Source organism: Aphelocoma coerulescens, chromosome 4A, assembly GCF_041296385.1.
Source record: "Aphelocoma coerulescens isolate FSJ_1873_10779 chromosome 4A, UR_Acoe_1.0, whole genome shotgun sequence".
NCBI classification, from domain to species: domain Eukaryota; kingdom Metazoa; phylum Chordata; class Aves; order Passeriformes; family Corvidae; genus Aphelocoma; species Aphelocoma coerulescens.
Window position 1 is genome coordinate 9,410,185 of NC_091018.1, and position 5,619 is coordinate 9,415,803.

General features: G+C 49.0%; 1 long non-coding RNA gene across 1 annotated transcript; it reads right to left on the reverse strand.

Annotated features, from left to right (window-relative positions):
• Positions 1 to 1,476: 1,476 nt before the first annotated feature.
• Positions 1,477 to 4,272, reverse strand: LOC138110397 (uncharacterized). Its single transcript, XR_011150914.1, has 2 exons — positions 3,851 to 4,272; positions 1,477 to 3,462 (listed from the first exon to the last, which is right to left on the reverse strand). It is a non-coding gene; the product is annotated as an uncharacterized lncRNA (long non-coding RNA).
• Between the last annotated feature and the right edge of the window lie 1,347 nt (positions 4,273 to 5,619).

Sequence of the window (5,619 nt, forward strand, 5' to 3'; positions counted from 1 at the left end):
TTTCTCCATGCATTCCCCTTTCCTGCTTGCCCAAAACACGCTTCAAGGTACCATGAGCACGTTCAACAATGGCTTGGCCAGTAGGAGAATGTGGGATACCAAAGGTATGGTCTACACTCCATAGGTGTAAAAACTGCCGCGTCTTCTCCAAGGCGTAGGCAGGACCGTTATCGGTTTTCACAGAAGCTGGCACGCCCAGGACCGAGAAAGCCAATTTCCAATGGGCAATGACATCACGGCCCTTCTCTCCAGTGTGAGCAGTAGCCCACATAGCCGAGGAGAAAGTGTCAATAGACACGTGCACATATTTTAGCCAACCAAATTCAGGGATGTGAGTTACATCCGTTTGCCAAATCTGCAAGGCTTTTAGCCCTCTGGGGTTTACCCCCTCTGGCAAAGGTGCAGCGAGTCCATGACAGTCAGCACAAGCGCTGACAATGTCGCGCGCCTCGGTTGGCGTTAAATGAAACTGCTTCTGCAGAGTATGTGCACTTTGATGGAAGAAACCGTGCGATGCCTTGGCTTGTGCAATTTTATCAGGCTGAGGCCCTACCCATGCAGGACTGGCCAGCATGTCAGCCCTGGCATTGCCTTCCGTTAGAAAACCTGGTAAATTGGTGTGGCTTCGCATGTGCAGAATGTAATACGGATGCACTCGAACTTGAATTGCAGACCACAAGGTTTGCAACAGTGAAAACAGAGCCGCATTGTTCACCTCCTTCAGAAGGGAACAATCTAAGCATTGGGTGATATCTGCTACATAAGCAGAGTCAGTAACCAAATTCAAAGGTTCCTGTGAGAATCGCTGAAAAGCCATGGTAACAGCCCTTAATTCAACTAACTGAGCAGAGTCTGACTCGGATTGGTGTGTTAATGAACCACCACAAAGGCAGTGTAGGATACTGTGCGCTCTTACACACAGTGACCCCTGCTAAAATTTGTCCCAATCCGTACGCCCCAAGCTGCCAACACATCCCGTCCCCAAAGGTTACAGGAAGTGGTAGCAACATAAGGCCTAATCGTAGCTGTGTGCCCCTCTGAGTCCTTCACCACCACAGGCCGTTCACTTAAATAGCTCTGTGTGGTTCCTCCTAATCCTGCAATGGCCGATCCCACCGGGGCTAAAGGCCATGAGGGAGGCCATGCAGAGAAGGAGATGATAGTTACATCAGCACCCGTATCAATCAAACCTCAAAGCTGAATCCGGGGTGGTTGGGCGCTTGGCAGGACCAGGGTACATGTCATCTGTGGCCTTTGGTCAGAGATGTCTGCAGTCCAGAAGGCCTGTGGAGGTCCCGTAGATCCACTGCCGTTATCTTCCTGAATTTTTCTACCCTGGGGACACAAGACTTAAAAGGCACTAATTTAGCAAGGCAGGTCTTTTCAGAATAGTGTGTAGTGGTTTGGTCTAAAATACTCATTACTGTTTATCTTCTGTGAGATAAGAATTAGGAGAAATGCAAAGCAGGCACCAACTTGAATGAATATAAAGAAGTTTATTAACAGACCTAAAAGAAGAAAAGAAAAAAAAAAAATTATACCACCTTTAGAACTCTCCTCCTCCCCCCACCTTCCTCCCTTCCCCCACTGACAATGTAAAGACAACCCTTAAGATGTTCAGTCTGTTTACCACTTCCATAATAACCTTGTTCAGTCCATTTAGAAAGAGAAGTCTCTTTTTGCTCATGCTATGAAAACAGTATCACACCGAGACAGCCGCCCACTTCCAAATATTGTTCAGTCCATTCAGGAAGAGGAGTCTCTCTGCTTACGATGTGAGTCCCTTCCCCCCGACTTGCAGCTTTTCCCGCAACTGCTTTCGAGGGTCCACTCTTGAAAGTTTTCTGGGGTACAATTTTAAGGTTGAGCTGTTCAGAAACAAAGAAAAACAGAGGCCCTTCTCCTTCCCTGGGAGCAAAGGGTCATCTTCATCTTTAAAACTATCTCTGGAAGCATCTCTAGGAATTGAGGTTTTTCTCCTTTCCTCTTTGGAGCAAAAAGTCCTCATCTGGTTCATCTGGTTCATCTCTCTCTGTCCAAACTTCTCATGAAATTACAGCTGCGTCAGCATCTGCCTATCTCAGCGCAGGTGCTTCTGCTTATGAGTTGAACACTCCACCCCCCATATCTTCATGAAATTACAACGGGATACTCTGATATATCATAGCTTCACAACAGACTTTCAGCTTTAAGCATCTCCTCTCTCTCTTCCCTCAGGTTTTCAGTTCTTCACAGCAATAAAAGGGTTAATCTCACCTCGGCCTTACAGCTGGAATGTGGCTTATCGCAGTTGGTCACCTGACCTCTGCCGGACAGAGGTGCCGCTTTGCTGAATCTCGGCCGCAGTGGAGAGGGGGGGGTTCCGAGCCGCTCCGGCTGCCCACGGCAAGGCAGTGGGGGGGGTTCCATGGCTGGAACAGGCCCATGGCTCCAGGCTGGCTGTGGCCCGGCCCGGCCTGGCCCAAGCAGGGCCTGGCCGGGCCCACTGGCCCCTGCACGGGGCCTGCAGCCACCTGTCCCAGCGCCGGAAACGAGAGAGAGCTGGGGTGGGAGTTTGTCTATTCTTAAGTGTGTATCACAGAGGCGGTCACAACTTTAAGTGGCTTAAAGAATTGTCCATATTCAAACTGGCCAGCTGATAGGTTCTATCAGGTCCCAGAGGAAGCTGTAAGCACCCCTTAGCAAGGATATCCCTTCCGGGACTATGCTTGCTAACCTATGACATTCTCCACCCCTCGCCTCTGTGAAGACACATTTAAGAATTATTATCAAAATTACGTTCAACTTCTGCTATATTCCACCCCTAGGTAGTTCAGTACAATTACAATATAAGTTTCTCACTATCATGCTACTTAACTTATGACCTAATACTTGCTTTGCCCAGTATTCCTCCTAATTAAGCTTTATCTCACAGATCTCATCAATTGCCCGCATTCCCCACCATTTTGTCGCGGGTTGGGTTCGTTCCCGGGCGGAAACACCAATTTAGTGTAGTGGTTTGGTCTAAAATACTCATTACTGTTTATCTTCTGTGAGATAAGAATTAGGAGAAATGCAAAGCAGGCACCAACTTGAATGAATATAAAGAAGTTTATTAACAGACCTAAAAGAAGAAAAGAAAAAAAAAAATTATACCACCTTTAGAACTCTCCTCCTCCCCCCACCTTCCTCCCTTCCCCCACTGACAATGTAAAGACAACCCTTAAGATGTTCAGTCTGTTTACCACTTCCATAATAACCTTGTTCAGTCCATTTAGAAAGAGAAGTCTCTTTTTGCTCATGCTATGAAAACAGTATCACACCGAGACAGCCGCCCACTTCCAAATATTGTTCAGTCCATTCAGGAAGAGGAGTCTCTCTGCTTACGATGTGAGTCCCTTCCCCCCGACTTGCAGCTTTTCCCGCAACTGCTTTCGAGGGTCCACTCTTGAAAGTTTTCTGGGGTACAATTTTAAGGTTGAGCTGTTCAGAAACAAAGAAAAACAGAGGCCCTTCTCCTTCCCTGGGAGCAAAGGGTCATCTTCATCTTTAAAACTATCTCTGGAAGCATCTCTAGGAATTGAGGTTTTTCTCCTTTCCTCTTTGGAGCAAAAAGTCCTCATCTGGTTCATCTGGTTCATCTCTCTCTGTCCAAACTTCTCATGAAATTACAGCTGCGTCAGCATCTGCCTATCTCAGCGCAGGTGCTTCTGCTTATGAGTTGAACACTCCACCCCCCATATCTTCATGAAATTACAACGGGATACTCTGATATATCATAGCTTCACAACAGACTTTCAGCTTTAAGCATCTCCTCTCTCTCTTCCCTCAGGTTTTCAGTTCTTCACAGCAATAAAAGGGTTAATCTCACCTCGGCCTTACAGCTGGAATGTGGCTTATCGCAGTTGGTCACCTGACCTCTGCCGGACAGAGGTGCCGCTTTGCTGAATCTCGGCCGCAGTGGAGAGGGGGGGGTTCCGAGCCGCTCCGGCTGCCCACGGCAAGGCAGTGGGGGGGGTTCCATGGCTGGAACAGGCCCATGGCTCCAGGCTGGCTGTGGCCCGGCCCGGCCTGGCCCAAGCAGGGCCTGGCCGGGCCCACTGGCCCCTGCACGGGGCCTGCAGCCACCTGTCCCAGCGCCGGAAACGAGAGAGAGCTGGGGTGGGAGTTTGTCTATTCTTAAGTGTGTATCACAGAGGCGGTCACAACTTTAAGTGGCTTAAAGAATTGTCCATATTCAAACTGGCCAGCTGATAGGTTCTATCAGGTCCCAGAGGAAGCTGTAAGCACCCCTTAGCAAGGATATCCCTTCCGGGACTATGCTTGCTAACCTATGACATAGTTACAGGGGGTTTTTGTGTGGAGACCATAGCGCAAATCTGACCTTTAAAGTCAGAATCAGTAACTCCTGAGTGCACTAAGATTCCTTGATGGGCAACATCAGGTTTTCCCACCAGCATCGCACTGGATCCCTGGGCTAAAGGTCCATATGCATCCAAGGGAACCTTATAAATACCGCTAGAGTCTAAGACGACTGCGGCTGCGGTGTGGACGCCAAACCCGTCTGATCCGTGGGTGCCGTCTGATCCCTGGGTGCCATTTCTAGGGTGGCTGGGTAGGCCTGTGCCTGTACCTGCACCACTCTCTGGGGGAGCGACTGCATCAGAGATCAATTCCTCCTCCTTGCACCCCGGTGGAATTTTCCCGACAAAGGTCGACCATCAGCATGAGTCCGGGATCTACAGTAGCCCGTCCAATGGCCTGGCCTGCCACACCTCCTGCACTGGGGGATCGGTGTGTTCTCTTTTTGGCTCGGCTTAGGCCGCTTCCGTTTCTTCACCTGTTTTGGTGGCTTTGGTTCACAACCAGAAGATGCGTGAACAGGCTGCAGGAACGCAGCCATGGCAGACCTTTTCTGGTTCCCAGATCCCACCTTAGCACAGGCCTCGACCATGTCTGTTACCTCAGGGTCCCCTGGTAAGGCATCTATGATTTTTCTGCACTCCTCGTTTGCGTTATCTCTCACTAACTGCCTTAACAACATCTGTCTTAACCCGTCATCCTCAACCTGCTTCTCAAGAGAAGCAACGACTTTCTCTACAAAAGAGAGGAATGACTCTGATTTGCCTTGAACTATTTCAGTATATCGCTTTCTGGGCGCAGACAACTCTATGGTTTTCAACAGGGCAGCCATGCCGACCTGTTGAGCTTGCTGCAGGATGCTAGAGGGCAAGTTACCCTGTAGACTGGGATCAGAGAAGGGACCAGTCCCCATCAAAGCATCCATTCCTGCTGTCTGTCTAGGATCAGCAGCAGGGAGCTGCATATTTGCTAATGCAGTCTTGCCAGCCAGCTTTCTCCAGGTTTTCTCAAAAACTGTAAATTGTACAGGTTGAAATAGAATTTTACCTAAGTGTCTGATATCAAATGGAGAGAGCAAATCTGTATTTATCACCCTTATTATCTGCATAACCTCAGCAGAACCTAGTCCATATTGTGCCACCTTGGATTGGAGGTCCTGGGCAACTTTCCAGGCAATTACCTCATGCTTGTCATGCTCCCCTGAATCTGGGAGAGCCTTATACACTGGGAAAGCTTGGATCTCCCCTTTAGGGGAAGCACTACCATCCTGAACTTCTG